This window comes from Pongo abelii, chromosome 8 (assembly GCF_028885655.2).
Source record: "Pongo abelii isolate AG06213 chromosome 8, NHGRI_mPonAbe1-v2.0_pri, whole genome shotgun sequence".
Classification (NCBI taxonomy): Eukaryota; Metazoa; Chordata; class Mammalia; order Primates; family Hominidae; genus Pongo; species Pongo abelii.
Genome location: NC_071993.2, coordinates 138,897,501 through 138,906,971, shown reverse-complemented (window position 1 = coordinate 138,906,971; position 9,471 = coordinate 138,897,501). Strand labels below are relative to the sequence as shown.

At 50.7% G+C, this 9,471-nt stretch overlaps 1 long non-coding RNA gene across 1 annotated transcript; it reads right to left on the bottom strand.

The window, feature by feature from the left end:
- Positions 1-4,858: 4,858 nt before the first annotated feature.
- On the bottom strand, positions 4,859-7,858 carry LOC129054632 (uncharacterized). Its single transcript, XR_008519288.2, has 3 exons — positions 7,679-7,858; positions 5,905-7,135; positions 4,859-4,967 (listed from the first exon to the last, which is right to left on the bottom strand). It is a non-coding gene; the product is annotated as an uncharacterized LOC129054632 (long non-coding RNA).
- Positions 7,859-9,471: the final 1,613 nt, after the last annotated feature.

The window sequence follows — 9,471 nt, the reverse complement described above, 5'->3', positions numbered from 1 at the left end:
CAAGTCTTGGTTGTCTCACCTGATAGCTGTAATCACCAGCCAGCACGTGGCTCCTCTGAGCCTTTATCCTCATTGGTACAACTCTGCAAATTCATCTCGTGGATGACTATTTCCCAAGCATCTCTACATGCCAGGCCCCGACATGCAGGCAGGAGAATGCCCCAAAGATGTCCCCATTGAATGCCCCAGGGCCTGGGGGTATGAGGGTTACATGATCAAGGAGAGTTACGGCTGCTCACTGCTGACCTGCGTGTGGGGAGAGCCTCCTGGTTACCCAGGGAAGTGAAGCTGATGTCTTCGCAGGGCCCATGAACACAGAAGAGGGAGGCAGGAGAGGAGGCCAGAGCCAGTGGAGGCCAGAGTGGTGCTGCACCGCCAGCTCTGAGATGGCCTAGGGGCCATCAGCCAGGGAAGCAGATGCCCACGGAAGCCGGAAAGGGTGAGGAAGCGGATGTGTCCTGGAGCCTCGGAAAGGAACACAGCTTTTCTGAGACCCTGATTTTAGTCCAGTGAGGCCCAGGCCAGGTATGGGATCTCCAGAGCTGTTGGATGGTAACTGTGCTGCTAGAGCCTCCCCATTTGTGAGGATTTGTCACAGCAGCTATAAGGTGTGAATACAGCCATACATGGTGACTGGCTTGGGAAGTGATTCCCTGTCAGGGCAGAAGGCGTCTAACACCCTGATGTCCTGACCAGGTTAAGGGCCTTGGGCTTCCTCCCGCAGCCTCCAGTCTCTGGGTCCTACCACCAGCCACGCAGCAACTACTAAGGGGAGCACAGATGCCTGGTTCCAGCCAGACAGTAATTGATAGGCAGCCGCAGGGACCACTTCTGATTCATTCACGTTGAAAAATACCCTAGGTGTATTTTTATGGTGCCATGCGGGGCGGTGAGACTTTGTGGCTATGGTTTTCCCACGGATTTTTCAGGGAGGATTCTCCACAGCCGCTTACTTCGAATGCTTTTCACAGGGCAGCTGCCATTCACAGCCCTGTGGTCTCAACACTGATGACTTTGGATTTCACTGAGGGCAGGGAGAAACTTGTCCCCCTTCAGTAGAGGGATGTGGACTTAAAGATGGCCCTGCAGGTCAGCGCAGGGCGAGCCAGCTGCTGAGGGAAGGTGGGCATGTCCCAGTTAAGCAAAGAGGGCTAGCGCTGGCTGTGGGGCTCCTGCAGTCCTGCCCCCTCTTTCCTGGATGGGAGTCTCCATGGCTGGGGGAGGGTGGGTGGGTGCAAAGCCACCTGCGCACTGGAGGTGACCCTGACGTGGGGCCCCTGGGCCACGGCTCCTCTGAGGCCTCTTCCTGTGAAATGGAAGCAGCACCCCAGCCTTGTCTTTTTTTGTTTTGTTGCCTTGTGATTTCTTTTCATGCCCCAGCAGGCAAGCCGAGGCCTCCTTCTTTCCATACATCCTTCTCCGCTCTCTGGGGCCAGGGCTGGGCCTCTGGAAGCAGCATGTCCCTTTATCTCTGTGGAGGAGCAGACGCTGGCCACTCTGCTCATGTGTTCAGCTCCAGGGAGAATCTCATCTGCTCTGTGGGCTCCTGGGAGGCCACCTGGGTGGAGCTTGTTGGGCACACAGCCCTCGGGGTGTTGTGGAGCTGACAGCCTTCCTGGGTGGAAAGATTGTCTCCCTGGAGTGAGGGGAGGAAGCCAAGGGGATGACCAGGGCTTGGGCCCCTGCCCATTGGCCTGTGTGGGGAGGGAGCTCCCCCTTAGCTCCCTCATGGGCTCAGCTGGCCCCAGCAGGCTGGTTTCTCATGACTATCATGTCAACCACTTGTCCTCCAAAGTCTTACACACATACGCACACACATGTGCATTCACACACATGCACATGCATACACACATGCATGCACTCACATGCACCCACGCAGGCTTGCACACACATGCATACGTGCATGCACACATGCTAATGCACACATGCACACACACAGACATGCACATACGTGCACACACATCCACACGCAGACACGCACACACATGCACATGCACTCACCTGCACACATATGCACACACGCATGTACACACATGTGCACACGCAGACATGCACACACATGCACACACGCACACGTACACACGTACACATGCAGACATGCACACACATGCACATGTGCACATGTAAACACACACATATACACATGCACACAGCACACTCATGCCCAAATACACCCTCACACACTCTCACAGTCACACACACGCACTTGTGTTCATGCCCAGGGTCTGGAGCTGTTCCCTGGGAAGCTGTTCCTGCTCTTTGTGGGACTGTGATGGGGATGCAGGCACAGCCGGTGACGTCTCACACCCTTCTCAGTGGAGCTCCCAGGCTGGGGGGTTCCCAGGGGCTCTTCCTTTGCTCCGGGTTCCAGTGAGTGCTCGTATGGAGCTGTTGTTCTGTGTGCTTGAGCTGCGGATATCGAGTGGAATCTGTGACGTTGCTGCTCCTTCTCACCCTGAGTGCCTGCAAGCACCCAATCAGCCGTGTTATTGATGCCCGGGCATTCAGCGCTGTGCAGTTCCCTGAAAAACACACAAGGCAGAGTAGAGAAGGCCTTGGTGTCCTACGGGCTTAGAACTTTTAGCTTTTCAATATATTGTTGGGAAAAATGGCAAGACTTTGACATGCAGAAATAGCGATCACCAAATGTCTGGTCTAGCACACCCTGTGCCACCTGATTCTGGAGGGGCCAGTGTCTTTCACTGTCTGTGGGCTATTTTCTTTTCTTTTCTTTTCTTTTCTTTTATGTCATAGAAACTTACAGTTATGTAAATGACTATTGCCCATAGAACTGCAAATACATTTTACCCGGGTCATACAGTTGACCATGGACAATGACCAGTTTTTGATTTACTCACACACTATGTCATCATCCCTGGTTGCCTGTGTGTGTGTAGAGATGTTTAATTCTTTTTTTTTTAACCAATTGTAAGAATTTATTGATTTCTTCACTTGTTAATAAGTTAAATGAAATCTCTGCCATGTGTTTTTATGTAACCATTTTATGAACATCGTATCCTTTAAGGACATGCAAGTGGGAATGTTGTTGTTTTTGTGATTCATGGTCCCCCTCAAAGAAGTATAAACTGTTAACTAAATGTTCTGAGAAGGACTCACAAGTGGCACCTGTCCTGTACGGCCACCCCCTTTCTTAAATGCACGTTATCAGTCTTTAGCATGTACTATACAAGGGAAGATCAGGGATAACACGATAAACAGACAAAAAAATAAATTAAAAAGCTGACTACTTCCCCAGTGCTCGTAGCAGGTGTCTGAATGATTCTAGTGCCAATACATAAAAGTTAGACTTCCATGTGGGTTTAACGTGGCAGCCTATTGGTGTTTCTTTTTCTTTGTTGCATTAGAAGAATAGAATTAAACAGTTTCCTCCTCTTGCCGCGTCTTTGGAGGACCAAGCACTTCCAGGCCTTGGGGAAGGTTCCTCTGCCTGTGTTCAGAGCTCTGGGCTGGTTGCACCATCACGGCTGGTGGTGAACGGGGAGCAGAGCCTTTTCTTTGGGTGGGGGAATAAAGAGAAGATAAAGCAGGAAACTTGACAGGATGAGGAGAGAAGGCATGGGGAGAGGTTTCCAGAAGAAGCTACAGAAGCAGAAGCTGATCCCGGGGAACTCTGCCTGACAAGTTGGGAAGACCTTGGGTGTGGTGGGGAAGTGGGAGCCGGCCGTCACCACCTCAGGCCTCAGAGACAGTTTTCCTTCTGGGGACTTTCCTCAGCCGGTGCCCACCCCTCACGTCTGACTGCCTCAGACTTTGCTGGGTTGTCCTAGCCACCCCACACCGTGCCATATGAGGCCCTCCCTGATGAGATTCCAGAATCCCCTAGCTCCAGGCAGGAGCTGCTGCAGAAGGGGTCAGCTCAGAGCTCCTGGGCTGAAACAGTAGTTAGCAGGACTGGCTACGGAATTTGCACAGCTCAGTGCAAAATGAAAATGTGAGGCCCCTTTGTTTCCAGACCACACTAAAGGTCGGGCTGCTATTTCTCGCAGCCCAATAACGAGATGCAGATGAACTGAGGAGGAAGAGAGTGTTTATTTCTGCAACCGGTTACAGGGAGAAGGCCTGGAAATTATCGCCAGACCAACTCAAAATTACAAAGTCTTCCAGAGCTTATATACCTTCTAAGCTATATGTTTACCTGTAAGTCTACATTCATCTAAAGACATAAGTGATTAACTTCTTCTAATCTATAACTGAGGTCTGAGTCCTGAAGACCTTCTTCCAGAGCCTCAGTAAGTTTACTTCATCTAGATGGGTCCAGGTGCTAGGGTGATGCCAACGTCCTAGTGCCAACGTCCCTCCTGGAGTTCTGGTGAGGTTCATATGCTGGTGTATGAATTCCTCTCTGTCCCCTAAAAAAGAGGCAGTATTACCTATGTGGTAATTAACTTCAAACATACTTATGCATAAAAATTACAATGCCTGTGTAAGTCTTTTCTTGTCTCCTGTGAAATCACAGAGGTTTGGGGATTTCCTTCAGATCCCCAATCAACTTGTTTGTGGAGCTCTGGGGAGTTTCTTCAGACCCACAATAAAACTTATTTAATCCTAAATGGGTTCTGTTAAAAATTTCTTTGTCATTTTGTCATCCTTTAAAGTCCAGGAAGGCCTAGCCTTTGTATAAGGGCACTGGCTTTTAATATTTAACTTAACCACTCAGTCAGTACTAAAACAGTTGTTAGTGAGACCTGGCCTGCCACATGTTGCAAAAAAAACAAAAAACAAGCAAAAAAAAACCACACATAAAAAAACAAAACAAAACAAAACACAAAAACAAAAATAAAAAAACCATTGAGAGTTTGAAAACAGCAATGACGGAGGCTAAGACCAAGCCTTGCCTTCCTAGTGCCAGGCCCCTTGCATGGATCCAACCCTGGTGACTAGTGCCAACGTCCCTCCTGGAGTTCTGGTGAGGTTCATATGCTGGTGTATGAATTCCTCTCTGTCCCCTGAAAAAGAGGCAGTATTATTACCTATGTGGTAATTAACTTCAAACATACTTATGCATAAAAATTGCAATGCTTGTGTAAGTTAACAGTAATCTACATCTTAGGAGCTGCTTGAAATATTCTATTATGGATCCACACTGTGCAGGTGGTTACTTAGCACTTTCAATGTCATTATCGAAATCTATACCAGAGGGTTTAATTCTTGTGTAGACACCAGATGTTAGAAATTGTTTTTCACTGGTGAACTGAGGATTATTCAATATAAGCAGAGGATTAGAAAGATTGTTCAGGCCCGGCCAGTCCCTGGAAGCAGCTGGAGTTTCAAGAGCCCAGCACCCTGATACCTTTAGTGCATTCCTTGGGGCCTAGAACCCTTGAGTCCTGCCCACCTCTCCCCTGTGATGCAGGCAGAACCGGTGAGTCCTGCCCACCTCTCCCCTGTGCTGCAGGCAGGATTCTGAGATTTGACTCATGCGTGTTTGGTGCTTGCAGCCAGAACATCATTGCAGTGGCCTCAGAGTCAAGTTTTCAGCAAAGCACTTTTCCGAATTCCTGAGGGCTGACAATGGGGCTACCTCTGGCCACAAGAACAGGATTTTGTGCATACTTGGAAACATTTAGCAAAATCTGGTCTAAGACTTGTTTCATTGTGCCACTCCCCTTGTCACTGATAAGAAGGGGACTATGGCTCCCACCTACCTCTAACCACTGGGACCTTCAGATAGTTACCAAAAGAGCCTGACCAGCCAAACTGGCTTATGCCAAATTAAAGTGGTGTGTTGATTGAGCACTGAATTTAAAAACGTATCAAAAGTTCTGTAGGGGTCAGGGAAAGGTGCTATGCTCATAATCCACTTGCATCCAGCATTTGTATTGTATTCTATAATTTTAAAAGTATTTCATCTATTCGGTGTTGATGTAAAACAAATTAGCATACATGCTTGTAAGAAGTTGTCACTGACTCCAGAACAGTTTTGCATTAAGTAAAATACCATTCACAAATCTCTGTGTGAGCAAGTTAAGGAGAACTGAGAAGCAGTTTTTTGAATTTTGCTTTGACTTCAGAACACTCAATTTTCAATATGCATCTGAAGCTGTAGGAGAGATGACACCAGGTCAGAGGGTTCTGAGGCATCCTTGGCTGCATCTTTGCCGGGGAGGAGGGAGCACTTTCCAAGGCCAGTGGCCCAGGTGTGGCCACTCGTGGGGCCTCCTCACTGCTCTGTCTGCTCCACAACACAGCTGCTCCAACATCCTTGAGCTCGTAAGTATCACGTCGTCACCTGAGGTCACGGAGGTTCATGAATAATCTTTTTAAAAGCCAAAATTGTAAGTGCAAATATAAAATACGTTGATGCCAAAGATTTTCATTTAACTCATTGGTTAACAAGGAACCAGTAATATAAAAACCAGTTTCAATGAGACCCGGAGGAAGATACTGTATATACAATCAGGAATGTGGAAATGAATTTGCTGCTAGATACAAAGCTGTATCTTGTAGAACAACAATGTAATGCTTGCAAACGCTTTTCTGTAGGGCAGGAATCAATTGTATCTCTATGGGTCTACACTTCACGTGCATCTCCATGCAAGAGTCCTCTGCGGCACCATCATCAGCCTTCTCCAGGCAAATGTCTATTTTTACTGAGGTGCAAAACAGCCCAGCCAAAGACAACCTGGAAATGTTCAATGCCTTCTGTTACACTGGAAGCACACACAGTAACCTTTCTGACCACATCAAAGCTTTTCCTGATGTGAATTGTGTGTAAAAACTGTGGGTTATGGTCTTAAGCTATGCGTAAGGCCACGAGAAAGACCAGAAATGAAACAGAAGACAGACAGATAAACAGCAGAGACAGAGCACCAGCAAAGACAGAAAGCCCCGGAGCCTGACTGAAATGATCAAGGAAAGACAGAGAGACTTGGAGAACGACCCCCAGGACAGGTCCCCTTTGCCTGGTTGCTCCTCCTTGGAGGAAGTGGAGAGCTCTTCTCTGTGGAGCCCCATTCCACATCACGTTTTCTCCTTGGGCTTCTAAGATGAGAAATCTTTAATGGGTCTTGATTGTTTTCAGCAAAGGTCAACAAACTTTCTCTTCAAATTCCTGAGAATAAATACCGGAGGCTTTGCAGGCCACTTGGTCTCTGCTGTGACAGTTCCACTCTGCCTGCAGCATGAAATCTGCTCCGTCAGTGGAAAACCCGTCGGCTGTGGCCCTGCTCCCGGGAAAGCTGACTCACCCCCCCTGAAATTTAACTTTCATGTGTCATGAAATAGTTTTCCTCTTTTGATTTTTTCCCACTGTTTAACGTGGAAAAACCATTCCTAGCTGTGAGTCATATGAAAACAGGAGGCAGGTGGGGCCCAGGTAAGCTGCAGACTCCCCGGGCAGATGTTCAAGATTTTGTCCACTGCAGTGAGTGGGAGAAACCCACCAAAGGGGTCTTCTGGGGTGACTCCTCTGTGGTTCCCCAACATGTGCTCCCACCTCCACCCCCAGCCCCACCGCTCCCCACGGCCTCTGAGGGTGCCAGCCTAAAGTGCCCTGCCCTGAGGCCCTGTAATCCTGAGCTTTGAGAGCCCGCTGGACAGCACCTGGGTGCTTGCATCCTGTGTTCTGAGCTCCTGTCTGTCACCAGGACCTGGACTCTCGGGTAGCGGAGTGCAGCCACAGATGCTCCACCTCCCCCCACAGCACCTGTGCTCCTACCTGCTTCCTTTGCTTCTTGGTATGGAGGGCAGGGCCTCCTGCAGGTCCCCGAGGCCCGTGGATGTGGCGATTCCAGCTCTGTTGGTCCCTGCTATGGGATTTGAACCATTGGTGGAGACCAGGGAGGCCTCGCTGCCCAGGGTCAGCTCCCTAGCAAGCAGGGCACGTGTGACCACAGCCCCGCCGTCTGCAGCTGAGAACCCAGAGCCCCGTGGGGCTGGGTTGGCTCCAGAGGTCAGAAGCGAAGGCTCTGGGAGGATTTTCTGGCTCTGTGTGACTCCTTTGTCTTTTCTGGCATGTTGGGGTCACGCTGTGTGTCTGAACAGCTTGGGGCACCCAGGGTAAGTGAATGTGGGAAGAAAAGGTCATGGTGGGGGAGGGCCGGAGGGAGAGCAGCCTTCTGGAGGGGGACAGGCTGACATCAAAGGCAGTAGGGGCTCACCCCAGCCCCTGGAGTCCTGAATAGATCAGCCAGCCTGGAGCTGGGAGGCCAGAGGTCCGGTGGGAGAGGGTGGAAAGGTGGTCCACGGGCAGCCCCGGTCCCCAGGCCCCAGGGGGAGGCTGAGGAAGGTCAGAGGCTGTGCATGTGGCAACAGCTAGGGAGCAGACAGAAACCCTGGAATTTCCTGAGGATTGTAAAATCATTTCACAAACCTTTACATACTGGATGATGCTGTTTTTCCTGTTTCATGTGCTTTACTGAATAAGTATTTGGAAGGAAATTTATGGGCCTGCAGTGCCTTGCTCCTGAACTGTTTCTGCTTCACTGACAGATGGTGCAGCTTTGGTGGAAGGAGAGAAGGCAGGCCTCGGGGAGGGGCTGCAGCCGGGTCTTGGGGGTAAGCCCGCCTCAGCTTTCCATCCTGAGGCTCCAGGGACAGGGAGGAGGCCACTGCTGAGCAGGCCAGAGGGGGGCGGCGGTGTCAGGATGGTGCAGGTTGGTTGGGACTCTTGGCTACAGGTACTAGTTGGGACTCTTGGCTACAGGTACTGGTTGGGACTCTTGGCTACAGGTGCTAGAAACCAAACTAGCTAAAGCAAAATAAGCCATTTATTATAAGGACACTTTATTTATTATAAGAGAGGTCTCAAGAATGTAGGATTGGAATGAAGTTGACCTCAAGACCGTGGGATCTGCGACCTAGATGTTCCCTCTCCATCCTCTTGACCGTGGAATCTGGGACCGAGAGGTCCTCTCTCCGTCCTCTTGACCGGCCTCCTGTGGCTGCACGGCTGGGGCCGATTGCTGCAGCCAGGCACAGAGCCAGCCTCGGGGCCCCAGACTTCCTGGACACAGGCTCTGGCCCACCAGCTGTCTGCTTCTGGCCCAGTGCGCTGAGGGGACGCTGCGCCGACAGGTAGATTCTGCCGCCACCTGGGTGGTCCCTGCAGTGGGAGTGTCGGTGTCCATGGTGTGTGCCCCTGCCCTGGTGGGGCACTCGCTGCACAATTGCAGGGCTGCTCCCTCCCCAGTGAAGTGGAATGAGGGATCCTCTGGGATCTCTGCTCAATCTCTTTCCACACAAGGTCAAACCACAGCTTCGACAGGGATTTCTTTGGTTCCACCAGAATTCCTCACTGGACAGAGCCTCGGTGCACAGGCATGTGGAGGGCAGGTGGGGCAGCCCAGGTGCAGGTCGCAGGGGGCACACTGTCTGCATGGAGGTCTCTCAGCATTGACCCAGCTGGCTGCAAGGCGGTCACCATGTGCAGGCGACTCTCAACACGTGGCCGCCCTCTTCCCCTGCACCCTGTCGTGCCTCAGCTCCAGGCTGGGGGGCCGTTGGGAGGTA